Source organism: Equus przewalskii, chromosome 15 (assembly GCF_037783145.1).
Source record: "Equus przewalskii isolate Varuska chromosome 15, EquPr2, whole genome shotgun sequence".
Taxonomy (NCBI): domain Eukaryota; kingdom Metazoa; phylum Chordata; class Mammalia; order Perissodactyla; family Equidae; genus Equus; species Equus przewalskii.
In genome coordinates this window covers 7,735,975-7,763,458 of record NC_091845.1, presented here as the reverse complement: position 1 = coordinate 7,763,458, position 27,484 = coordinate 7,735,975, and the positions used below count along the sequence as shown (strand labels likewise).

Below are 27,484 nucleotides of genomic sequence, written 5' to 3'. Positions count from 1 at the left end.
CCTCCCTACAAGGCAGTTCCTTCCAGTGCAATTTACAATAGTTACAGAATAAATATAGACCGAGGTCCAAAATAAAGGAGTGCCTAAATACGTTATGTGGAAGGTGATCGAGCCGCTTTAAATTATGTTGTGGATGATGATTTATTGGCCAGGAAAGATATGGGATGAGAAGAAAGGTTATAAGATGGTATATTAAATACGATCCCATGTTCGATCAAAACAATACTAATGAGTAGCAGTTACTCCAAACTGACTGTGCCAGGCCCTGTTCTAACTACTTTCCACAAATTACCCCACGTGCTCGTCCTGCAGCTCCATGAGGCCCCGAGCAGAGGGCCAGCTGAGCCGGGCTGGACCCGGTTCCTGGGAAACTATGAGATAATAAAGGTGCGTGTCTTAAGCTATTAAGTTTGTAATAATTTGTTAGGCGGCAATAGAAAACTAATACACCGTGTCACAGGAATGTTTCTGAGATAATGCACGTGCCATTTCACACACACACATGCGCGCACGCGTGCATGTACACATGTATGCACATGAGGTCTATCCTGCACTACGTATTTGACTCCCTTCCCTTCTTCTAAGTGTCAGGGCCTCTCTAGCGAGGTCTGTCGGCACCACCCTCCCGTTAAACCCACCATCCCAGCCGGGGACCCCTGAACAGGCTTGAAGGAGCTGGCAGGGGGCCCTCCCGGGCGAGGCCACCATCCTGCCACCCTCACCACAGCTATCTGAGGCCTTCAAGGCGGATGCTTGGTAGCCAACAACTGACTTGATAAAAGCAGCCAGATGTCCTTTTTGGCTTCCAGCTCCTGCCCAGTTTGGGGACCATCAGGAGGGGACAGGTGGAAGCTGAGCTTGAAGGGGAGAGACCCCCGCCCATCTGCATAGGGGGAGGTGCACAGGAATGGCCACTGCCGCGCTGTCATTGTGAAACAGCAGGAGAACAGACAAATAAACTGCCACTCGGCCACATGGTGGAATACTACACAGCCGTGAAGATGAGCTGGAGCCTTAGGTATTAATGAGAACACATCCTCCAACAGCAGTGAGTTGCAGAAAGACATGAACAGTACGATGCCATTTATGGAAGGCTTGAAAACATGCATATGTCCTGAAAGTATAAAAAGATGCCCAGGGATGAGAAGCCTCAAATTCGGGCTTGTGGTACCTCCAGGGGGTGGGGGGTGTGGAATAAGCGAGCAGGAGGGTTCAGGTCTGTTAATCATGCTGCATTTCTTAAGCTGGTGGTGAGCACATGGGGCAAGAATGTTGGCAGCACGTCAGCTCCACGAGGGGTGTTTGGTTTATTCATCCTGGAGCCCCTGCACCTAAAAAAGTGCCTGACACACAGTAGGTGGGCAATACACGTCAGATGGATGAATGGATGGTGTTGGTTACGTTATCCTCTGTTAGATTCCTGACACGCATCTTAAAAAGAAAACCTTGAAGGTCCCCTGGGACCACAGACAGCCATCTCCAGCCACCAACTTGCTCTGTGGCCCTAGGAGATGGCTGCCCCTCTTGGGGCCTCCACTCCACCATCGGTAAGATGGACCGCTGCACAGCTGGCCTCACTTTCCTCCTGCTGCAGGAGTCTGTGCTCTCAGAGGAGTCCAGAGGCCCAGGGGAGGGGCAGGGTGGGTCAAGGGGCTTGTCACCGACCACTGCAGCTCTGGTCCCTGTGGGACTTCTTAAAGTTTCCCGCATTCCTTGCAGGGTTTGGGTCACACTGCTGACAGGCGTGGCCCTTGTTAGCGATGCAACCTTGGACACCTGTCCACCTCTTGATACCTTAGTGTCCCATCCAGAAAGCCAGGACCGTAATCCGTCCTCAGTCCACCTGAGGCTGTGACCAGTGTGACAGCCCCGTCAGGTCTCACTCTGCACCTGCTAAATGCCAGGCCCAGGGCGAGGATGCCACCCCCGCTCACTGATTAGCAGAAGCTGGTTTCACATCTTCTTCCTCAGCAGAGCTCCTCAGAACGCACAGTTTCCTAGAGAGCAGAGGGGCTCCCAGGACCCATCCCGGGCTGGCACCTGCAGGTGGGGTCTCCCAGACAGCAGATCCCCCCGCCCCAGCCCTGCCTGAGTGGCCACACTCCTAGGTCAGGTGCCCCCCTGGGGGCCCGGAGGACCAGCCCCAGGTCATTTGTCCCCACAGACACCCTGATGGCAATCTCTCTGCTGTGTGCAGGGCACTCCCTTTTCCACGGCACTGGCCCACCCCGTGCACCCCACTAAATCCACAACAAGCTGGGCAGGCGTGCAGCTCCCTATTCACATCCGGGGGATTCACACACAGAAGGGGGATGTGTCCACCTCACTCACTCACTCTTCTGCTCCCACAAACATTCGTGGGGCACCTGCTGGGTGCAGGCACCGCTTGGTCCTCAAGACACAAACACGAAAAACCACCAGGAACCTATATTAAGCACCCGTGACCTGGAAACTATCATTAAGTACCCACCAGATTCGGACATATAACTCATGCAATCTTTCCAACCACACTCTGAGAGGCAGGGACTAGTTTCAGGCTCATTTAACAGACGGGGAAACTGAGGTTAAGGAATTTGCCCAAGGCCATACTGAAAGTAAACAGAGGAAGCAGGAGTCAAACACACAGTCTGGCTCCCGAGCCTGTAAACCTGACTGTTCTCCTCATCTGGTCCCTGCCTTCGAAAGTCTGCAGTTTGATCCCGAGAACTTAGGACCTGCAAGCACACAGCAGTTGCTCAGAAAGAACTTGTTAGGTAAATGGATGATTGGCAGTGTGGGGTGATCAGAGATACCTAAGGCGGGCAGGGAAGGCTTCCCTGAGGAGGAGGCATTGGAGCTGGGTCATGAGGGATGAGCAGGAGTTTACCAGGACTCCACATCCAGATTTCCTGTTCTTTCAACAAGCCATAGCCATTCCATAAGATCAGAGATGGATGGAAGAGGATCTCAAGGGTTTGGGGGATCCATCCAGACCTTACAAAGATTGCCATGAAGGACTTTCCATCCGCCTCCACCACCAGGTCTAAAGTCCTCTTTGCCCTGCATCTGACAGCAAGTTAGGGGCACTGAGTCCCATTTAAATGCATGTGTTATCTCGGAAGGTAGGGGGGCCCCAAGGTTAAAACCCAACACACGAAGCATGAATCAGAGAGGTGCAGATACTGGCCAAGAAGACGGGCTCTGGAGTAGACAGACGTGGGTTCAAATCCCAGCTCCCTCATTAACTGGCTGTGTGACCTTGGGTAAGTTACTTAACTTCTCTGTGCCTCAGTTTCTTGCCCTGTAAAATGATGATAACAACAGTACCTACCTTATAGGGCTGTGGTGGTTATTAAATAAGTTGGTAGATGTAAAGTGTTTACAAAGCATCATGGGAAATGCTCAGTAAGTATGGCCTCTCATTTAAATTAATAGTCTAAACCTGGGAGCTGAATGGGAAGACCGAGCAGCTGCGTGAAGGTCCAGGAGGAGGACAGACTGGAGGAGGCGTCCTGTGGACTCTGAGCACAAGGACTTGCACCCCGGGCAGAAGTAGGGCCAGGTGGGGGCTTTAGCTGGATGAATCCAAGAGAAACAACAGATTCTGGAATTCTCTGTACCTAGTCCAGACCTGGCCCAAAGCAGGCTCTGAGTGACCATTCGTTACAGAAGGACTGTGGGTGAGAATGTCTCACAGGGCAGGTCGTGACAGGACATCCACAGGGTACCCAGCAGGAAGCAGCTTTGCAACTGGAACAAGACCCAGAATGAGACACCGGCCCGTCTTTGTGTGCCCGCAGTTCTGCAGACTGTCAAGCGCTGTGCTGTGCACACGTCAGGCTCTCTATGGAATCTGATGGGCTAAAAGACGGGGGCATAAAACTCTGTGGTTACAAATAACGAAACAACGATCACACATATGCCCAATGAGCCCACTGTGTGCGCTTCACCTCCACCGTCTCGTCTGACTTTCATGACGCCCCTGCCAGATGGGGACTGCCATCAGGCCCATTTCACACACGAGAAAGCTGAGGCTCAGAGAGCTGAACCACTAGGGGTAGTCCTGGGATCAGAACCCGTGGTCGTGGGGCTTCAGGGCCTGTGCTCTTAAGCACGCTCTGTAATCCCTAGGATGAGTCAGAGAAAGAGGCACGGGGCACGTGCGAGGAGAGACCACTACGAATGAAGGTAGTGGAAACTTCTTCAGGGGCTGGAAGGCGGGGATGGGCGTCGGCGTTGGTTAAAGATGAGTGCTGCTGACTTCAAGGCTCTGCCCACTCCTTCATGTGGCACAGGGGTGAGGGGAGTATGGTGACTGGATAATGTGAACTCCAGCCTCGACCCCCTGCCCGTCAGAGCGGTCTCCAGAGAAGCCTCAGACCTGTTCCTTCTAGGCTGCTAGTGAGAACCTCTCTGCCAACACCCCTTCCAACGTTGGTGGTGAATCACCCAAGAACCCCAACTTTATTTCACAAATTGTTACGTTCTCATTTTGACCTTATCATTCAATTTATAATCTTTGTTAGACTGTCTGACTGACATTTTGCCCTTTTCAGAAACCCATCCTCATTCCAGTGAACACCTACTGTCTGCTGAGCCCCAACCTCCATTGGAGAATGGTCCCCTCCCCATCCCATGGGGCTGGGGAAAGCTGTCAATCATTGTGCCTCCCCTGGCCAATCACAGCAGCCCATTCCTCTGTCCGCAGTGACTGGTCTAGAGGAAGAGCATGTGACCCGAGCTGGGCCAATCCCAGCCCTTCCAGGAGATTTGCTTCACGGATTCTCTGCATAAGTCTGTGAACTGAGTGTAAGAGCCAGTCAGCCTAGCACCACTGGCGGCTATCTGATCTACCAAGAGGAAAGAACCCCTAAGAAGGAAGCCAACACTGGAAGTGGAGCTGAGAGGAGAGGAAAACCAAGGCCCAGGAATAGGATTCAAGCCCCTGGATTCAGCTGTGCCTGATGCCCTCGCCCCTATGCTTTGCAGCCATGTGAGCCAATAAATTCATTTTTTGCTTAAACTAGTTTGTGTTGTGATTCAGCCACCAGCAACGGAAAGAGTTGTTCTATCATACCACCCTCCGAGGATTCAATTAATTGCCTCATTCAACAATGATGTATTCAGCACCCACTCTTGGCCTGGCACTCTTATGCTATCAGCCTAAATGGAGACTAGAATGCGGATTTACCATCATTAGGCTATTTGGGGCAATGGCACCCAGGCTCTGAAGACAATTTTTTTTTTTTTAAGTTTTTTTTTTATTATTATTTCCTTTTTCTCCCCAAAGCCCCCCGGTACATAGTTGTATGTTCTTCCTTGTGGGTTCTTCTAGTTGTGGCACGTGGGACGCTGCCTCAGCGTGGTCTGATGAGCAGTGCCTTGTCCGCACCCAGGATTCGAACCAACGAAACACTGGGCCGCCTGCAGCGGAGCGCATGAACTTAACCACTCGGCCACGGGGCCAGCCCCTCTGAAGACAATTTTTAAAGAGAAGTGTCCAACATATCTGGGGCCAGGTCCAGCTCTTAGGAGCAGGTTTGGAGCAATGATGACCACAGCAGTGACCACCGGAGGGGTCACCCTAGCAATGAAGGCCAGTCGAGTGTGTGGCAACGAGCTAGCACAGCGATCATGGTCACTGGCTGCCTGTTTCACTTGGGACGAGGACAAAATAGAGACAACGGCTGAGTTTCTGCTGCTGTGAGTTGAGGGTGGGGGCTCAGCTCAGTGGGGACAGGGGAAGGGAAGCGAAGGCTGAGAGGTCACGAAGGTTCCCACTGTGGAGGGAATTTACCAGAAGAGGAGCTGAGCTGTAAAATCACTCAAGACAGGTGACAGACTCTCTAAATCTGGATCACCTGCGATGTCCTGCCTCTCTGAGCTTCCTCTCAGAGCCCGTTCCTCACCCGTAAAATGGGTGTGTCAATGCCCCACCGTCTGACCCTCAGGGATGCTGTGAAGATCCAGTGAGGAGCTCTGTAAACAGCCAGGCCTGAGGCTTTTTTCCAGGGAAGCAGGTCCCTGATCGAAGGAATCAAATCCGTACTCTTGAGTCAAACCGATACTCGTGCTTGCTGGGACCAGATGCGTCGGGAAGAGGCACAGAAGAGAACTGATTATCTTCAAGAAGGCGGCTGAGCAAGCAGAGTGAAACTGTGGGTTTTGTAGAAATGACCTCTTGGAGAGCAAGTACCGCAGTGCAGCCCATGCAGACTGTAGCCGAAGCGTCTCCACTTCCCCGTGAGATTACCGGACCCCAGCTGGAGGCTCCTCACCCGCCCGAGGGACAGAGCGAGGGTGTGTGCACGTGTGTGGCCACACTCACCTCTGTGCAAAGCCACACACACCCAGCTGAGACGATGAGTAAGGTTTACATCCAGCCCGCCGTCTGCTCGCCAAACACTGTGCCCTGGGCTGCTCCACCCACAGGGAGAGCCTTCTCCTCGCGTGCACAGAGGCGCCCTGCGGTCTGGTGGTGGGCGTGTGCATGCACAACCACACACGAGTGCACAGACGCACGACAGCAGCAGGGCCCTATTTATAAACCTTTATGATGGACAAATCTTTGGCAACCATCATTCTAGGTCCATTCCTCATTGATTTGTTCTTTAAGCCCCAACTCAGAGGCTTCCCATTGCTAAAACTAAATTGCTTTTTATACGATGTCTGGGCTTTTTAGCTAAAGACACCAAAGGACAACGTTCAAGCAAATGGATCCATTTGGATCAGGAGTGACTTTGTTTTAATGAGCCACTCACTCTCCTCTCACGGCTAAACTGTAAAATGCTTATCCCATCTCCTCCTCCTTCCTGTGTGCCTCATCGTCCTCCCCTCTCTTTTTGGTTCCATTGACCTAGAACCTTATGGTTGCCCCCATTTGAGCCCCGAGGGATGGGAACTTCAATTTGTTTAAGCAGAGAGAGGTCAATGCCTCTCTAATAAAGGCAGTCTGGAACACGCTGTTCTCCACAGAAAAGCATCGAGGGACCAGTGAAACCCTCTACATGGCTCCCTCAAACCAACGTCAGGCTTGTGGAGGACACGGACCACGTCTTGGGACCCCCACGAGCATCTGTGACAAGTGCATCCACAGAATAGAACACTTCTGTTTTTTAAATGAGCAACTATTAAGCTCTCATTATGTTCCAGGCATACGCTGGGTGCTTGTTGCATTCCCAGTAAGTCTTCACAGCAACCCTGCTGCACAGAGAAGTAAACTGAGAAGTTTTCTAAATGACAGTTTCTATGCCCTCTGAAAGGTAAAACCAAGAATGAAAGAAGTCAGGCTCGATTCATGGAAGCCTCTAGTTTTGGAACATGGGGGTGGGCGTGATGTGTGGTCCTGATGCCATCTAACATGCTCATTTTATAAATGGGGAGACTGAGTCCCCAAGGGGAGCCTGGGAAGTTAGAAAGGCACAACTGAGGGGCTGGAACCCCGTCTTCCGAAAGCACAGAGGGCACTGAGACTTCGGGGCCGGGCTGGCATTGTCATGCACGGCCCACAGAGCTGGTGCAGAGAAGCTGCTTCTGCAGGGGGGCCTCCTAATACACACGGACCTCAGCAAAGAGAGAGCACGGGGGGATGGGTGTGGGGGCTCAGTTCTGCCTCTTACTGGTGGCCTTGGGTGGACCATTAACCCCTCTGCACCCGTCTCCTCATATATAAATGGGAACAATACAATACCTTCCTCAAAGTATTGCTGTGAGGATCAGGCGGGAAAACCCATCTGAAATACTTCGCCCGGTGCCTGGCGCACACCAAGTGATCAAGCATTGTTGACTCGTATCACCTTGGGGGCCAAAGAGCGCCCACCAAGAAATCAGAAATCTGTTCTAATCAGACAGAGAACTAGGTAATAAAACGAGAGGAATAAAAAAGGTCATTAGGACTCAAGACATCTGCCAGTTGCTAGTTGTGTGGCCTTAGAAATAACATTAATAACGATCAATAACCAATATTTATTGAATAGTTCCATGTGCCAAGCACTTGTCCTGATTTATACACACACATATGTATTCACTATCATTATGCACACCATGTATTCATTAAATTCTCACCAGGACCCCTGTGAGGAAAGCATTAGGTGTTTTGCCCATCTACTGCTCCCAGCCTCAGTTTCCCCAATTGTGTGAGAGGCCAGTGGAGACTGGCCCACTCTGCTGGGTGACCAGGATTACCCAGAAGACAAGATACGTGCAGATGCTTCTCAGATGCGAAGTCCTAGGAAGCGCCAAGGGCTGGTCACTGCTGCCAGACGTGAGCCACTCTCGGAGGAGCTCCAGCCACACACGGCCCCGACTGTGGGAGGGACACCCCAGTTCCAGGTGCCATCCCTGCCCCCAGGAGCCTGTCCTCAACAGCACGGTGACTTGAGAGCACAGGCCTAGAAGAAGGGGCAGTCTTCCTTTCAACACCGTTCCATGTGGCCTTTGCCTCAAATTCCTACTGTTCAAGATCAGAAGGGAAAACCTTTTATTCAGAGATCAGTCCGTGTCCTCCAAGAGAGCCACCAGAGAAAGAAGGTCCACTCTCAGAGGGGGATGAAGTGAAGGCAACAGACCTCCACGTCGGCATGCTCACCCGCCGCCAGGCCTCTGACGCCAGCGGAAGCAGCCAAACCAGCAAGTCATTTTACAAAACCTGCCAAGTGCTTACTTACTAAAATAAAGGCCATTAATCCCCCTGGATGTCAGATGGGCAAGATGGAAGCCTGGGCTTGGCTGAGGGGGGAAATGTAGCACACAGAGAGGGGGAGGCGGCCCAGAAAGGGTTCAGTGTGGCCCTCAGTTTAAAAAGGCAAAGCGCAGGATCGCGAGGATCTTTCCCCTCCCTGTACTGACGTGGAAACCGCCTGAGCCGGGATTCCTGCTGCCGTGACCCGGTGTGAGGGGTCAGGGAGGAGGGCGGGTCCATGACCGATGGAGGGGACCCACTGTGGGCTGGGTGTGACCTCCGATTTGAAGACCCAACACCATGTACCCCTTTGTTAGCACTATTCAACTAACGGGGTTACTTGGCCTCCCTGTGGCTCTAGATAGGCGACAGACCCTTGAGTTACCTGCTGCAGATCTCAATGCGTCTCAGCATACTCCACAAGGCGCATCCCCTGAGCGTCCGGAGTAGGCGGAGGCTGGGCGGGGCACATGCGGGCTCGGGCAGGAGCCAGGAGTGGGCCTGAGACTTGCCTCTGCCCTTATGGACTCAGGGGAAGCCCCCCTGCACCTCAATTTTCTCACCTGTGCAACGGGAACCTTAATGTCTATGTCACAGAATTGCTAGTAATATTAAATAAGATAAACCCCTCCCAACATAAGATAACTCAGTGTTTCCTGGACTTACAGATGTCTTGGGCCAGTAAAATTAAAAAAGCAAAACAAAACCAAGCAACCAAACATTAGGCAGATCAATCTAGTGATGCCAAATACAAACATTAAAAGACCTTCTGGCATCAGCATCACAGAAGAAAGGCCCCTTTAACACGGTAAGAGTGGGAAGGTCAAAATCTCAGGACTAAAGGGCTCCTCTTCCCTCAGCTTTATCGAAAGCTCCCCACCATCCCCCAACCTGCCTGGACCAGCGAAGCCCACCTTGGACCAGCACTGGCCCTCACGCGGCTACAGGAAATCACTGAGATGAAGTCCTCTGCACCTGGAGGGAGCTGGTGGCATTGGCGCCCTGCGTTACTAATCACACTCTGCTGTGCGGTTAAGGTATCTGCTGGGCATCCTCTGCCGGCGCTGGGCTTTGGGTGAGCAGGACCCAGGCGCTGACAGAGGAGGTGCTCAGTGAGGGCGGGGCGGGCAGGAGAAGGAAGCACATCCTAGAGGCGGCAGCAGGCCGGTCCCAGAGACCATGCAGAGATCAAAACTGCAGGGAAGGGCCCACTGCCCGCCTGTACACACCAGCCCAACCCCGGCACCCGGCATACACAGAGGGTTCTGTCCTCACACTGCAGAGCAGACACAAAGGCTCCGCGACAAACTGCAGCAAAAATGTTCATGTCAAAAGAAGACAAGCTTTCATTCTGAAAGGGCAAAGCGGAAAAGGGACCGAGAGGGAACTAAGACACAGCAATGACGCTGGGCACCATCTGAGACTGACACAAAGGACGAGACACCCCTGATTCTTGAATGAGGCCCCTTTAAGCTGCTGTTGCGGTGGAATCTTGTACCGCCATCCTCTTAACAGGTGACACTTACTGAGTGCTCATACACGCCAGTATAGACTAAGTGATGGATGGATGGATGAGTAGACAGATGGATGGATGAGCAGACGGATGGATGGATAGACGGACAGACAGAGATAAACAGACATATATCTCCATAGCTCAATCTCTCTGTACAGAAGATACTACTCTCTATATTAAAGATGAGGAAACCGAGGCCTCTGAAGTTTAAGTCAAACTCCCTCCCTTTTGATGATTAAACTGCCTGAGGGAGATGCATACAATTTTTCCCAGAACCACCCCCCGACAGAGAAGTGGCTCTGATGGGGCGCAGGGTCCACCTGCATCAGCGATGCTGCACGGAGAGGAAGAGAAGGGCAGCAAAATCAACTCCTAGAGGAAGATCGCTCCGTTAATTATGGGAAAGGCCACGGTCTGACAATTCTCACCTGGTTATGAATTAAAAGATGCCCAAACCCACTTTAGCAAAGCCTTCAAACCAAGTTTTTAAAACTCAATCCACAACCACCTATGGAGCAGCTCATTGTTCACTGCCGAATCCCCAACACCTAGCACAGCACCTGACACGCAGCAGGTGCTCGGCACGTAGGGGCTGAGTCTGTACTGCACTCTTTACCCACGTGGAAGGCACTTCCTAAAGGTCTGCTCCGGGTCTCCAGTTCTTCCTAACCAGACGCTTTCAAGTCAGAATGGAAATATTTCTTTTAAAACAAGAATGGAAACAGCACAGGCCTTGTGGGGAATTCTGGCCCAGGCACTTGTGGGCTGTGTGATTTCCAGAAGGTTCCTTAGCTTCTCAGAGCGTCAGGGTCTCCTCTCTGAAACAGGGACAGACATATCTCTAGATCACAGGACTGTTCACACAGTGATGTTCACAAGCAACCACACAATCGATCGTGCCGTGAAGGAGAGCATTCCAGGCCAGGAGTGCCATGAGGGGGGCCCCCAGGGCGGCCATGTTAATCCGCTCTCCCCTCGCTGGTTTCCAGGCCCACCTGTTCCAGCTGCTGCAGGAGGCCCAGACAGCAGCTCCATCTGGCCCGGAGAGGACCTGGGTCCCTTGGCTGCGCCAGCTGTGGTTCTCTGGACCCACCGCCAAGGCAGCCCCTCTGCAGGGCCCTCGGGCTTTCCCGGACAGCCTGTGCTCTGAGCACCCAGCTCACGTTTCTCTCTCCCGGTCCTCCACACCAGTCCGCTCCCCGGAGCCGACGCAGTCACACTCCAGGAGGGGGACTGCTCAGACTCCTCCATGCAAGTGAACTGCCACTTTCCAGAGAACCGCCACACTGAACAGAGGTCCTTTCCTGGAGGCGGGGGCCCAGTGCCGAAGGCCAGTACCCGATGTCACCAGGAGGTCCCCACGGTCTCCATGTGACTGCACTTAGGAGGTGCTCAGCAAAAATCTGATAATCAATGAGTATGATGTTTTCATTCTCCTGTCCCAGACTTGGACACTGAGGCAGAAGGATGGAGATCCTCCTTCACCCCGTGTCTCAAGTGGATGAAGGCAGCGACGTTAAATTCCCCAGCATCACACAGCAGCTCACGCCCGAACCTCGATACCCGGGATGGGGCGATGGTTCTCTTTATACATAAGGGGTCTAACACCAACGCAGGGCCTACAGGTGCCGGGAACATTCCCAGACGGCATCTCCCTTAATCTTCCAACAACGCTCCTTCCGATCCCCACCTCACAGTTGAGGAAACTGAAGCCCAGACAGGTCACGTGACGCTCAGAAAGTGGAAAAGTCAAGATGGGAATTCGGGTCGCCCTAACCTCAGCCTGTTTTGCTGGCTGGCTCTGAGAAGGTTTTGATGACTCATATTAAGTCAGAACGAGAGAGTGAGAGTCGATCTTCGCAGTAGCTTTATTTTCTATTAATTCAAAATCTGCATGTTTTTACAAGGCATACAAACTTGAGGAGCTCAGCATTGGTGAGCGAATAAAAAACCTAAGCCCATGTGACTTTGATTTCTGTTCGAAGGGCGGACAGAGCTAACACACGGCTGCAGGGACGTGCTTGAACAGAGCGAGCCTGAAACAGCACTGTCTGATTCCCCACCTCTCCCCAGCCGTCATACATTAATTTCTCCTCGTGGGTGCCGAGGCTCACTGCTTGCAGACAGGTCATCTGGCCTTGCAGCCTTCTCTGCAGCAGGGTGACAAACGTTCCCAGGGACCTGGCAGAGAAACGGATGAGGGGACGCGTCGAGGTCATGATCACAGCTCCCGGATGCCCACGTTCCAGGGGTATCCCTGGGTCTGAAGTGATTCCCTCGGTGACCCCAAGAGCATCTTCGTGTTTCAGCATCTTGGCAGGCACTTGCAAGGATGGCTGGATGGGGACAGCTAGGCGTCGCAGCAACTCGTGTGCTGTGGGCCCCCAGGAGGCAGGCTCCCACGCCACGCTGGGTAAACTGAGGGCCTGCTTCCTCGACCTGAGGACGGCGCTTGGCCTGGGTCAAATCTGTACACCCAGGACCAGTCACGGGGCCTGGCTCAAACCAGGCCCTCAAGACATACTGAGTGAATGAGTGCGTGAATGAGTGAACCGCTTTGAGTCTCAGTGTCCTTGCTGGTGAAGTCATCCGACCACATAAATCCTCACGCAGTTTAAAGTAAATGAACACACTCTTGCCTCTCACCTTAAAACCTAAGTGCTCTAAAAGAGTTACTTGTGGGGGCTGGCCCCGTGGCCGAGTGGTTAAGTTCGCGCGCTCCGCTGCGGGCGGCCCAGTGTTTCGTCGGTTCGAATCCTGGGCGCGGACATGGCACTGCTCGTCAGACCACGCTGAGGCAGCATCCCACATGCCACAACTAGAGGAACCCACAACGAAGAATACACAACTATGTACTGGGGGGCTTTGGGGAGAAAAAGGAAAAAATAAAATCTTTAAAAAAAAAAAAAAAAAAAAAAGAGTTACTTGTGAATGAAAATTCAGCACTCGGCTTTCAAATATCTCAGCGCACATCAATTCAGCAAACAGTCCCCAGGGGTCCATTCCGTGTTCTGTTCTAAGCCGCACACGGGCAGATGGAGACGAAGAGCCACAGCAGGTGGCAGACGCTCCCCACATCTGAGAGAGAGGAGCCTTCCCCGTGGCCCCCAGGACACGTGGTGGACGAGAGAATGGGCTGGGTGGGGAGCAGAGAGAAAAGAGAACGCACACCAGCCCCTCAAGACCCTCGTGCAGGTTCCAGGGAATTTCTGTGCGTCCCGTAACAGATGCTTGAGCTTCCAGCCAGCCACCACTGCCTGCCAGAAAACCTGCAGGAGGGGCTGGGGCCTGAGATCAGACAGAAAGGGTATGATCATCCATTTTCCCCCAAACAGGATTGAGAGGAGGATTAAATGAGATCATGCAGGCAGGTGTGCCTGCACACTCTACCACGAGCCACAGAAGCGTGAAATCATTGTACAACCAACCGCCAGTGTGGACAAGCAAGACCTAAGACTTGCAGTTTCTCAGGTTGGGGTGGGAAATGTGCTCATGATGACAAAGCTGAAAGAAAGATACGTGGTACCCTCGAGGTCAGGGGCATTCGATCCACCCTGCACGGCTCTCCTGGGAGCAAAGCCGATGTGTCAGTGCTGAGGACCCCATGCTCCTGCTGGCCGCCCTGTGAAATGGGTACAAATCACTCTGTCCTTCAGCAGATCTGCGAGCCCTTCCTGTGTGCCAGGCCTGCTCTGGTGTGGGGCATCACGAGGAACAAACAGCCCCCATTCCCTGCCTCGTGGGCCATGCATTCCAGCGAGGCAGGCCGGCCCAGTGGGCGGCGAAGTGCGCGCCAAAGCGGGGCCCTGCCTTTAACTCGCTGTGGGTCTTCGCTCTTCTCAAAATAAACGGCGTGCCCAATGCCTGATTCTGCTTCTTGCTCTTTCCTCACAGCGACTGTTCTGAGACAGAGCCACGTTAGCACACAGAGACACGGAGCTACCTCATTTCTCTGTTTCTGCTCTGTGGGTTCCTCAGGGTGGCTACTCCGTGGTTTGATCCATCAGCTCCCTACTGTGTGACAATCACTCGGATGCAAACCCCTAATGGTCGGACTTGGCCTATTCTGTTCATGGCTATATCCTCACAGACTGGCACATAGTAGGCACTCAACAAATGAGCATTTGGTGAAAGAATCCATTCGAGTTGTTTCCGATGCTTTGTTATCAGTGTTCAGGGACCGTCTGCACAAGCCTCCAGGGGCATAGGACTGTGTCTCTGTAATGGACACCAGGCCGGCCAGCCTGTGTATTTATTTTTAATTTCTTATTTGGAAATAAGTATAGATTCACAGGAGATTGCCAACGAAATGCACAGGGAAGACCCAGGCTCGCTTCCCTTAGCCTCCCCTAGTCAGGATCTTGCATGAATAGAGCCCAGTATCAAAACCAAGAAATGGACATGGGTACAACCCACAGAGCTCATCCAGATTGCACCAGCTATACAGGCACCTGTGTGTGTGCATACCCACATGAGTGTGCACGTGTAGCACTATGCAATTTTATCACATGTGTATCTTCGTGTAAACACCACCACCATCAAGATACTCAACAGTGCCATCATGAGGGCCCCCACCCCCTCCTTATGCCACATACCCCTCTCCCCATCCCTAACCCGACAACCACTAACCCGTCTTCCATTGCTGTAATCATGCCAGTTCACTAATGTTACGTAAGTGGAATCGTGCAGTCTGAAAGCTTTTCCAGCCCTTGAGGTTCATCCAGCGGCTGCACGTATCAACAGCTCACTCCTTTCACTGCTGAGTGCATCCCACGGGACGGCCGTACCACGTGTGTTTAACCCATACCTGTATTTTTAATTCTAGGAGATTCTGCAGAATTGCCCTTCCATGGGCCGTGGCACGGAAACTCTGACCAGCGGTGGATACAGTACCTTCTTCCCCCACGTTCTCACCAAAACTTGAGGGCATCAAACTTTTCATTCTGCCAGTCTCGTGAGAGAAACTGATACCTCTCATTGTTCGGGGGCGTACAGTTCCTGGTTCCACAGAGAAGACTTTCGTGGAAAACTCTGCACAGCAAGGCACTGCTGGGCATCAGGAAGACTTCGGGATGGATGGCCGCCCCCCCCATGACGGCCCGAGAGCCCAACACCGACACCGGCGGTCTTGCAGACTGAAGGCACTGACGGCCCCAGTGAAAGGCCTGCCTAGATCCAAGTCCTTTCCCGTGTGACTCTGCCATCAAGAGGTGCCATCATATTTCCCCACTCCTTGAATTTGGGGTGACCTTGTGTCTTGCTTTGGCCAACAGAAAGCACTGGAAGTAACACTCTGCTGATTCAGGGCCTAGGTCCCCAGAGTCCACGCACGCTCTGCTCTCTGTCTCTCATAGCCCTGCCACTGCAGGTGAACAAGCCAGGCAAGACGCTGGAGGAGGAGACACTGCGTGCAGCAGAGACGAGCCATCCCACTGAGATTATCCTAGGCCGGCCCAGAGCCAGCCAATCCCCAAACGCACGAGAGAGCCCACCGGGGTCAGCAGAGCTGCCTGCCTGACGGACAGTGGACTACAGCATGCAAGGGAACCCAGCCAGGTCCCGGAGAACCAGCCAACTGACCTGTAGACTCGTCAGCAATAACACACACTTACTGCTTCGAGGCACTGAGTTTGGGGCAGTTTGTTACGTGGCAACAGCTAACTGACACAGCAGGGCAGGAGAAACTCTCTAGCCAGACGAAGCTCCCTGGGCACTGTGACAACCACACAAGATGGATCTGAAGGAGTCTCTGGGGAATTAAGTTTCACAGATCTCTGTTCCAAGAGACAAAAGTCCCAGACAAGTGAGTTCTTTGGCTCACTCCCCGGCCCCCAGCCACCCACTCTGGGCGAAGAAATTTAACAACTCTGACAACGACAGCTCCTGTCTTAACTCGACAGTGGGTGAGAAACCCAAAGTGGCGAGCTGCCTGCTCCCCAGTCTCGCCCTATGAGACACCGTGTTTGCAGTTAAAAATACTCTCCCCTCCTCTCAAACATGGAAGCTGTCCAGGGTCAGCCTCCCACACACTTCCACTCAGTTTCTGACTCTCGTTATAAAACCTGGTGCCCAAAAATAGATTTCAAGGGGATTTCACAGACATGTTCTCAGGCATAATTGCAGCGTGCCCGCAAACTCTGGAGAAATTCAATTTAAGTCTTTGAACGCACACTCTTCAAAGCCCCGCCCCCCAGGTGTGCAGCATCGGGAAGAGCGGTCTGGATTCCTCTCCCTCGGTTCTCCCTCCACGGGGGCAGGTGTCGACGCAGCTGCTCTCAGCTGGCTTCTGCCTCATCAGGTTGCAGCCGTTTGCCTCGATGCCCACTTCCAAACGGCCTGGCGCCGGGTCTGCCGCCTGCCTGCTCCCTGCTGGCTGCTCCGGCTCCTCCTTGCTCTTCCTTCCATCCTCTGCCCTTCCCTTCCTTTCTGCCCCAGAACAAAGCATCCCCTGACACCCCCTTGCTCCAATCTGATCCCTTCTGTCAGCGCAGCCTCCCCCCTCCACCTCACACAAGTGCAGAGTTTGGAGCAGAGGAAGATGCTGCAAATCAACCGGCCCAACCCCCTCCGTTTACAGATGAAGCATGAACGGTCAGACCAGGAGGAGGAAGTCAAGGTCAAATGTGGAGGCAGCAATCAAGGCAGAATTAGAAGCCAGGACCCCCGGAACCAAGGGAGGGCCCTCTAGATGTGGTTCTAGGCCCAAACCCTAAAACGACAGCAGCAACAACAATGACAATAATAACAGATCCATTCATTAAATTCTTATTATGTGCCGGGCACTGGGTACACATTTAATTGTTATCATCACTTGATAAATGGAGAAACTGAGGTACAGAGAAGGGGAGTGTCCTGCCCGAGGTCACAGCTATTAATTGGCAAAGCAGGGACTTGGAGTCGATGCCAAAGACTGGGGCTCCCCATCCCACCCTGAATCCTGTTATCAACACTGCTCCCATTGGGACTTTTTGCTGCACCAAGCCTTTTCCGGGCACCCCTGTCAGTTTCCAGGCTCCCCTCCCCCATCCCCTCCCCCACCTGGTGGTCTTAGGGTGGGGGGGGCCCTCTACAGCCATCACAGCCCCTCTGCAGAAGGGAGCCAGCTTTCCAGAACAGATCTGCATTCTCAGCCAAACCCCACCACTTCCTGGCTGTGTGACGTTGGGCAAGTAACCCCACCCTCTGAGCCTCACCTTCTCTGTCCTTAAAATGGGGATAGAATGACCCACTTCACAGAGACACAGGAAAAGACGAGATAAAATGAGTACAAGCCTGATGCCCAGCACATAATCGGCCCAGTCAGTGCCCTCACCGCCTCAAATCCATCACACTCACATCTACTCTCTGAGCACACAGTGTTTTCTTCCACCACCCACCTCTGCCCATCATGGTGTCTGGTCCCTAGTGGGCCTGTCCTATTTCTCTGGGCACCTATGGAGGCATTTACCTCCCATGACATGTCCAGTCTGCACTGGAGTCCGGGCCCCAATTCCACATTTTTGGGTAGGGGTTTCTAGCATCTTCCACACAACGAAATTACCACGTCTTTCAGGGCAAAGCCATCCCTATGCTTTCTGAAATACCTAACACACCAGCAAAGCACCGGCATTGCTGGTACACAGAGCATCCTAAAGTCTCAGGGTTTGACAGAGTCTCCAGAAACACCCACCGATTCATTTCATCCGTTCATTTGTTCATTCATTCATTCCACCAATATTTTCCTCAACATCTACCATCCGCCTAGCCCTCTGCTGGCCTGCAAAGGACGGCTGGGCGGACACTGGGGGCCGCCTTCCCAGCGGCCATCCCCTCCTCCTTCCTGCCGGGCAGGGCCCTGACTGTTGGGCATCTCCTGGTGCTCTCAACTGACTCAGAGACAAGTCCCGGTCCTTTTAAGCCCGTGGTCCCATTCCCTTGGCACTGACTGGTGTAGGCGTGGCCATGTGACCCACTTCCAGCCAACGAGACACATGGGAAGTCAGCTGGGGGCTTCCGGGAAAGAATTCCTCTCTGATAAAAGAAATGCAGAAGCACGCCTTTCGACCCCCAGGCGCTGTGAGACTGGCAGGGCGTGCTGGGGACGGGGGGAAATCCCTCCAGCTGATGGCGGCAGAGGAGAAGGGCAGAAGGACCGCTGGATTAACCGACTCCAGAGCGTCTGATTATGTGGGGTGACGAAGGTCTCACTGTTTGTCGGTTGAGTCAGAGAATCCAATTCACTGAAGGCAGAAGCAGGCCCCCTGCTCAACAGCTAACACACAACAGTTAGTGCTCTGCCGAGGGCCTAGGGAGCATCCTTGCTGAGCCCTGACCACCTCTGCCTCGCCTTCAGGCGTGGGGTGGGGTGAGGGGGCCCACGAGGAAAGTTCCCAATCAAGTCACACATGACCAGTCTTCCTTCCCACTCTTGGGAAGCTGGCCTGTCAGACAGATGGCATTTGCAGCCTGCAGGCAGGAGCCAGCCCAGGGTGTGCGCAGAGGGAAGGTCTGGAGCTGCGAGGGAGCCCACGTACTGTACATGAAGACACTGCTCCTCTCGACACATCCTCTCCAGGTCTCACTTTGCTCCGCTGACAAGATGGGGACAGAGATCTTCCACGAAGGCGGCGGTGTGGCTCGAATGGGACCGTGCACATGCAAGTGCTTGGAATCGCCTGGCCGTACACACACCAGCACTGTCGTGTGCATTTCACCTTTGCCTGGGGGATGGCCCACCTAAAACCGAGGACTGGGGGCCTCTAAAACCAGCGCCCTCCGCGTCCTCCCTCCTCTCTTCCGCCGCCTCCAGCCTCCCAGCCCAGCCACAATCTCCCTCTCATCTCTTTCTTCCTTCAGACCCTCTGCAGCTGCCCTGAAGCCAGAAATGGTTTGTCCACCTGCTCAAACCACAGCGCTCTTCTCTTCCTTCATCCCAAAGAGTCTGGCCTGATTCAGTGGCTCCACTTCTAGGAATTCATCGTCAGGAGATGCCTGGACATGCCCAGGGGCCCACATACAAGAATGTGCATCACAGTGTTGTCTATAATGGCCAAACTCTGGACACAACCTAAGTGCCCATCAGGAAGGGATCCATTAAGTAAATTATGGCAGAGCCACTTATAAAAGATGAGGCAGAGGTATATTTATTGATATTTAAGATGTCCATACTCTCTTATTGAGTGAGAGAAAGGTACAGAAAAAAAAACAGTGTCTATCTATATACCTATCAATCATAGACAAATGTCTGGAAGGACTTTTAACAAAATGTTAATGGAGATGAGCTCAGTTTTATGGCATTTCATTTGAGTTTTACTTTCTTCTTTACAATTTTCAATACCATCTGAATTTTCTACAACCATTATGTAACACGGCTATCATCAGGGGGAAAAGCTACTTTTATTCTGAAAAGGGAGACAGAGAGAGACAATCGCAGCTAAGACCCACCTTCTTTGGACAATCTCACCTGAAGACACGTACAACAGGATGGCAGAGTTTGCGCTGGTCCTGCCCACCTGGCACCCCCACACAACACCCTGCCTCTGGTGTGGCAAGCTCACTGCCATGCCAGCCCAACCTCTAACAGCCAGAAAACTGTGTCACGTTGATCAGGAATCTCGCTCTCTCTCCCAATTCTGCCTCTGTGCTCACGGAACACGCCCAGTGGTCCCCTCTCCCCTGTGCACCTGTCACCCTCCACCCAGCCGCTCATCAAGGGACATGACCTCCTGGGGGACGCCCCATTCCAGGCAGAGCACAAGCAAAGGACTGGAGATGTACGAGCACATGGCTCCTCTCGAGGATGCTGAGGCGGGTCCGGCAGAGCATGGAGCACACGTGGGATGAAGCAGAGGAGGCCAAGGGGAAACTGGAAAGGTCCACGTACGCCATGCTGGGGAGACTGGCCTTCCCCTCACAGGGCAGCGGCTCCACCTGCCTCTTGTTCACAACTCCTTCAAACACTAAAATTTCTGGCATCACCCTTGAAGGAATTAAAAGACTCAAAAATATCTCTAAACGAGTTGTGATTATTTCAACTCACTCCCTGCCTGTATCAGTCAGGATGGGCCAGGTTACGCTGCGATAACAAATAAGCCCAAAGTTCCAGCGGCTTTCAGCAAAGGTTCACTTCTCACTGGGGCTACCTGACCATCACGGGGTGGCTGGAGACCCTTCTCTGCATATGCTCACTCAGGAATCAGACTGATGGAGCCTCCATCTCCAGGCCGCCTCAATTGCCGAGGGAGAGAAAAGGGAAAGTGCCTAACCGCATGCTGGCTATTCAAGCTTCCACCTAGAAACGACACATGTCGCCACTTCTCACTGGCAAAGCAAGACACACAGCTACAACTAATGTCAAAACAGGCAAGGAGGCTCAATTTATCACGTGTCTAGGGAGTAAGGAGCTGGAAGTATTTCTATAGCACTAATGACGAACCCAATTACTACATTAAAAAGAAGAGGGGGGGAAAAGGAGGAGGAAGAAGAGGACAAGGGAGGAAGATGATATTTATGACCCTGGCTCTCTGCCAAACACTTTACAAAGCTTCTTAATCCTATGCACTACTTTCATTTTCCTTCTGTTTCTGCTGAGGAAACGGAGGTACAGAGAGGTTAAGCCACTTGCCCAAAGTCACACAGCAAGCAAGAGGTCTGTGCAGAATTGTTCCCAGGCATTCTTAACCACCATTATATTACTGAACAGTCAACAGTGAATCAATGTCAGTAGAAACACTCAGATATTTCAGAATTCCGCTGGGTGCCCTTTGCACTCACTTGCTGAGAGAGAACTTCCCTGGCCTCACGTTCTTCTCTACTCCTCACGACGACGTCTGGGAGATTCCACTCAACGTGGCATCTCTCTCCAATGCGGGTTCATTGCACACCGTGCCTCTTATAGCCCACCCACATGCTGGACCCTCTTTACATGCTCCCCCTGCACAGCTCCCCCAGTTCATGTCCTCAAATGGCATCAAAAGCCATTCTTGAAAAAGATTTTTCAAGTTGATCACATGTTGATGTCCCACCTGGGAGTTTCTGTGGTCCGCAATCACTGCGTAGGCAAGGTGGCCTCGTTCCAGGGTTTTGTTGTCGGCAGGTGGGGGGGTGAGCAGTGACTACTTGTGTTTCATAAGAAATTCATTCATCCAACACACATTTATTAACTACCTACTATGTGCCAGGGCCTAAGGATGCAAAGTTAAAACCAGAAAAGACCCAGTTAGTCCCACCTCCCCAGAAGCACGGTGACCACTGGGCAACAGATGCTGAGGCGGTTCCGCCTTTTGGGCACTGCTCCCTTCCCCTCAGATCCTCCCCCATCAGGGCCTAGCATGTCACTGCTCTCCGACCTCCCAGCCCCACAAAGCCGGCAAGCATCCATCAGCAGTATCTTCATACAAGCGGGCTTCCAGCCACCCAGAGAGGGCGCCACGTGGTGAGGCCAGCCTGGAAGTGGAAACCTGAGGACTGGGTTGGCAGCTGTCTTCCTCAGTGAGTAACCACCTTAGGGGGAAAGGAAGCTGATATTTACCGAGCCACATCACAGGCTTGCTGTAAGAAAACAAAGCTTGTGAAAGGTACTCTGTGAGTTATAAGATGATGAGGATGGGAACTATAATAGCTGACATCTAGAAAGCACCTACTGTGTGCCAGGCACCGCTCTAAGAGCTTTCCTCGTCTTAATTCCTGTCAGTCATCACAAAAGCTCCCATGAAGCAGGCGTTGTTAGCATCTCATTTTACAGATCATGGAACAGACAGAGTGAGCTGAAGCCACTCACCCAAGGTCACACAGCTACAGCTCAAAAGTGATGGCAGCCGGACGCGAGCCCCGCAGGCTGGCTCGAATGGCAGGCACTCCTGTGTACACTTGACAGTTTTCTCTCTAAATGTGGATTGAACAGCTGTTGTTGTGGGCTCCTCCTTCTACAGAACTTCTGATTCTTCAGCACTGGTGTGACCTTTAGGGGAAAGGGAGCTTATCTTCACCTCAAGTCATAAACATTCGCTCACTCTTTGGGTCACTGTTGTCGTGTGTTAAACTGTGTCCTCCAGAAAGGCACGTTGGAGTCCTGAGCCCTGGTACCCGTGACAGCAACATAACTTAGAAATAGAGTCTTTGCGGATGTAATTAGATTTAGATGGGCCATACTCTCCTAGGATGGGCCCCACTGCAATGGGACGGTGTCCTTACGAGGAGACAGAGGTTGGGAACAGAGACACAGACAGGCAGGGCAGTCACGTGAAGACAGAGATGCAGCTACAAGCTAAGGCACAGCAGAGATCGCTGGCGACCGTCGGAAGCCAGGAAGAGGTGAGGAAGGGGTCTTCCTTACAGGTTTCAGAGCAAGTGTGGCCCCCGACACCTTGATCTCAGACTGCTAGCCTCCAGAGCTGTGAGAGAACACATTTCTGTTGTTCTAAGTGTCCCCGCTTGTGGTGACTTGTCACAGCAGCCCTAGGAACTGATCCAATCATGTATTGAGCATCTCCTATGTTCCAGACACACTGGGGGTGTGATGTTAAATGGGACAGGAACGCAGACCCTAATTTGTTCACAGTCTGGTGGACCTGGCCTCATCATAACTGCTCTAGAGAAAGAATAAACAATAGCCAAGTAGTGGTTTGAGTAGTGGGAGAGATGAATTCTAGCTCTAGTTCAGCCTCCTTAAAATGCTGTGTGACCTTGGAGAAGTCACTTTCCCTCTCTGGGCCTATCTTTTCACTTGTGAAATCAGGAGTGGCCCAGATACTCCTCAAGGGGTACCCTAGCTCTAAATTTCTACGACCTGCTGGGGTGAGGTCAGGTGGCAGGGCAGAGAAAGCACAGGCAGCCTCCCATACTCCTCCAGCCACCTCCTTTATGCAGCTCTGGCACTCTGGGCCACCACTCCCCTGCCCAATCACCCAGGGCCAGGTACCAGACAACCAGGGACAGTCCCCATGCCCCAGAGCCACTGAAATTATTCAAAGTAGCCAATCCTAAACGGGCGGACCCTGCCTCGCCTGTTCCTTCCTGTGGCAACCACAACAAAGGCTCCTGCCCACGTCTTCCTCCTGCTCCCTCTGCCCACTGACCGGTGCTGGTGCTTCCTCGTGTGGCCCCCCATGGCGTGGTGTGCCCCCTCCTCTTGGGAACTGTGAGTAAGAAACTGTCTTCTTGATGCCAGTGGCCTCCTGATCTGCTGGCTTCATCACACGGGAATCATAATAAAATCTGCATTTTAAAACAGGGACGCTGTCACCCACCTCACAGCATTGTCACGAAGGTTAAAGTAGACAAACGTGGACAGCGGTCTCACACAGCATCCCGTAGACGGCGGGGGCTTTAAAATGTGACTTTCGTTTCTCTCTCCCCATCTGTATCTTTTCCCTCTTCCTACCCCCACCTCTGTCTCCTGCCTGCCCTCCCGGGATTGGCTACATAATTTGTGGGACCCACTGCAAAATGAAAACGTGGGGCCCTGTTCAACAATTATTAAGAATTTCAATATGGCGAGCACATAGTCTTAAGTCCAGCGTGGGGCTCTTCTTGGCACAGGGCCCCGCGTGCCACACAGGCCACAGGCCCACGGAGGGCCCGGCTCCCTCCTCCTTCCCGACCTTCCGTCACGTTCTCTCCTGCTTCTCTAATCTTTCTAGCCTGATTTTCCAATCCCAAGGCCCCAATAATTGACCCCATTTTTTGTTCTCTATTAATGGATTCAAATTTTTAGATACCATAAAGCTTTAATAATTCCTCTTTATTGGGGAGGGAGGAAAGGAGGCCAGTCTGAATTAATAAAAAGTCTGAGAAATAAGACATTCCTAAAGAAATACAGTTTCATAGCTCTCCGATTTATCTGGTGACACAGAGGGAGAAGAAGAGAGGAGAAAGTTAGAGTTTCTTGGATGTGATTTCACAAACAGAAAAGATTTCGTTTATAATAAGCATATTCCTTACTTGCAAATGATGCTTCTAACAACCCTTCCCCTTAAGTAGGTTAATATTTTTCCTGCCGGCAATTAATTTGCTTGACGAAAACTTTCTGCTGCTCCAGATGCTGGTAAAATCTTTCTGCAGGGATTCGACACAACGAAATGCCTTCCCTAACCTTGCAGGCAATCCAGAGTATAGCTCAGGGTATAGAAAATTCTGGTCAAGGGAAATTCAGCACAGCAAGCTGTCGCTCTGCTCCCCACCTGCAGAACAGTCCCGTCTCCAGCGCGTCCTCCTAGAATGCAGAGCTCCTGGGGTGCACAGCCCACCAGTCTCACGGTGACTCTCTGCCGCCTCCCGCTGTTTCAGCCCTAACACTTGTCCTGTTACAACTGGATCGTACCTATTTTGGGGTGATATTCCAAACAGTCCACACACCCCACACCTCCGGGCCTTAGCAAACTGGGCTTGAAATGTCCTCCCACCAAACCTGCAGTCGGTCAAAATCCTAACTCACATTCTAAGGTCCAGTTCAAAGGTGCCCTCCTCTGGGGAGCTGCCTCTCACTGTTCCCGGCAGGACCTCTGCCTCCATCCGCCCCCACGGTACATTTATCACAGCCTCCGCGCCCCCGCCGAACCGTCGTCCGTGGGCCTGTGTGAGAGAGACCCCTAGGCCTGGGTCTCGCTGTCTCTGGGGAGGCAGTGCAGCTCAGCAGTCAAGCAGCAGAGGTGGTCCCAGCCCCACCGCTAACCAGCTGCACGCAGACGGTAACACCAGCTCCACGGCACCATGAGGGTTAAACCAGATGACGACCCGAAAGCCCTCTGCACAGAGCCTGGCAGAAAGCAGGCTCAAAACCCATTAGCAGTTCTCCCCGAACACTGGCGCCTACGCTCCTCGAGGCCACAGGACTGCCACATGTCCCTGTTGGGCTGGACAATCCTGGTTGAAGCCTGTGGCCCTGGTGTGGTTATTAATAATACCCCCTCTTGTTCTCAAAAGTGCCTCAGTTTGGATGACAAATTATATGGTCACCCCAGACAGCCAGGTCCAAGTCTGTCTTATTTACCAATGCGTCCCTGGCCCAGCAGACAGCGCCAACGTAGATCAGGTGCATAACAAAAATTTGTCAAATGAATGAATGTGTCCTCTCCAGCGCCTAGCAGGTGCCTGGAACCTGGTGGGAGCTTCGTAACTGCTAGAAATGGTTGATTTCTCTGCATTTCCAGGCACTTCTTGATGCAGGGGAGGCGCGACTCGAGGCCTGGTGAGTGAATGAATGATTGAGCCCCCACCGCCCACCCACCGCCATCTCCTCTGCTGCGGACAGACGGTACCTCTAGGAGAAGGAAGGACATCTCGCAGAGGTGGGGCAGAGTGGGTCGGAGGAAGAGGTGAGGACCATGCTGCCCCCACTAGACCGTGTGGAGAGGGGGTCTCTTTCTGGGGCCACAGCAGGGCCCTGTCCTCATTTCCAAGCTAGAAATTAGGGATTGGTCTCCCCACGGAAGCAGCTGGAAACCACAGCCCAGGGTCAGCCCGACTGGTGGGTCCAGCAGGCCCCTGAGGGTGGGTGCTGGGACTCTGCCTCCCCCAAAGATTCCACATAGAGCAGGGGGGCTCAGGGCTGCAGCAGGGGCTGCCGTCCACCAGCCCACACAGCCGCAGGGGGAACCCTCCCAAATCTAGGTGCCAGAAGTAGAAGGAAGAGAGTGGGAACAACTCCCTCCCTTCCAGGCTCAGAAAGGAAATTTCACATGTTCGTAGCCAAAAATTGTTGGACACAGACCATGCACTAGGCATGATGGTAAGAACTTTAAGAACATTAGCACAGCCATCAGAACTGCCCTGTGAGGCAACCACCCCCATTTTACACATGAGGAAAGTGAGTCAGAGGGGAAGTGACTTGCCAGAGGTCACACAGCTATTCAGAGGCAGCATGTCCCTGAGCCCGAATGCCCCAGGTGAAAGAACCAGAGAGGAGTCCTCTCCATTCCTCCCCAGTCCATGATAAGGAAGCCCAGTTCTTGTTCCTCCCGGGATGGCTGTGTGACCTTGAGGCTGGCTCACCCTCTCTGGGCCTCAATTCTCTTTTCCAAGGCTAATATCCCAGGAGGAGAGAACATTCCCGCTGGCCAGTGCATCGCTTTCTCCTGACACCACAGGGCTTCAGGGTGACCAGGCCCTGGGTGAGTCCAGATGTCCAGGAACATAACGATCCACCCTGGGGGCCTGGGGGTACCTGCCCGAGCCCACTTTCTGAAGCAGCCTTTGCCGCTGGGCTGAAAAATCAAGCTGCAGATCTGAGAGCTCAACTATGGGGCTTCGGAGCTCTTTCGTCCCCAGGTGGGGGACACCCGCGTCGTGCCTGCGAAAGGGCTGTGGGCAGGGTGCGGGGCGCCAGGAAAAGCCAAGGCCGAAGATGCGGAGAGCACCTGGCCGAGAGTCCTCCTGCGCTTCGGCCTCAGAAGCTCGGAGACGGCCTTTGGGGAGGGGAGAAGCCCCCAGCCCAGGGTCAACGTGCAAGCTCTGGTCCTGTCCCCGGCCCGCAGGAATCAGGGCCTGGAGAAACGGGAGCCCCTCACACTGGGGGGACGCCAGATGGAGAAGTCGGAGAGCGCCGGGAAGGAGGAAACTGGTGGGCTCCAGCGCCCTGGACGCCCCCCGGCTCCGGGGCTGCTCCAAGCCCGGAAAGTTTGCGCGCGGCAGGCGCGGCGCGCCCCCTCCCCGCGCCCGGGGGCCGGGTCCGCAGGCGCCCACCCCGCGCCCCGCCCGCCGCCCAGGCCGGCTCAAGGTCACCGCTGACGAGGCGCCTGCCTCCGCGGGGCGAGGGACCCAGGACGCGCTCCGCCCCGGGCTGGGCTCTGGCCGGCAGCGGGCCCCGGGGCCGAGCGCCTATTTAAGGGGAACCGCAGGAAGGGAGCTGGCGACCGAGGGAGAGGGGAGGAGGCCCAGAGCCCGGCCCGCCGCCCCGCCTCACCTGCGCCGGCTCCGCGAGCGAGATGCTGCCGCCGCCGCCACTGCCACTGGTGCGCGCCCGCCCGGCCGCCCGGCCCCGCTGCGGCTGCGGCTCCGGCTCCTCCGCCGCGGCTGCCCCGCTCGCCTCGCCCGCGGCCCCGCCACCGCCCGCCGGCCTCCCTCCCTCTGCCGCCGCCGCTGCCACCGCTGCACTGCGCTCTGCCCGCCTCCCTCTCTCCACCCTCCCTCCCCCGTCCCCTCCCCCTCCCTCCTCCCCACGCACTCCCCCTCGGCCCTCCCCAAACTCCGCGCCCAGAGCGCCCTGCGGGACCGGAGCGCGCCGTCCCGCCCGCGCCCTCCTCCGCGCGCACGTGCGGGCGGCCGCGGAGGGTCTCCGGCCTCTCCCGGACGCCATCTCCAGGTGCCTCCGTCAGCAGCAGCCCTTACCCGACCCC

General features: G+C 53.7%; 1 protein-coding gene across 10 annotated transcripts in view; it reads right to left on the bottom strand.

Moving 5' to 3' along the window:
• ATP2B2 (ATPase plasma membrane Ca2+ transporting 2) overlaps nucleotides 1-27,190 on the bottom strand; it is a 351,827-nt gene extending 324,637 nt beyond the window's left edge. For 8 of the 10 annotated variants that reach the window (XM_070576511.1, XM_070576502.1, XM_070576508.1 and 5 more), the window contains exon 1: nucleotides 27,052-27,190. The gene's annotated coding sequence lies outside the window, so the exon portion shown is untranslated. The remainder of the gene's footprint in view (nucleotides 1-27,051) is intronic. The other 2 variants (XM_070576504.1, XM_070576514.1) reach the window with 2 other exon arrangements.
• Nucleotides 27,191-27,484: the final 294 nt, after the last annotated feature.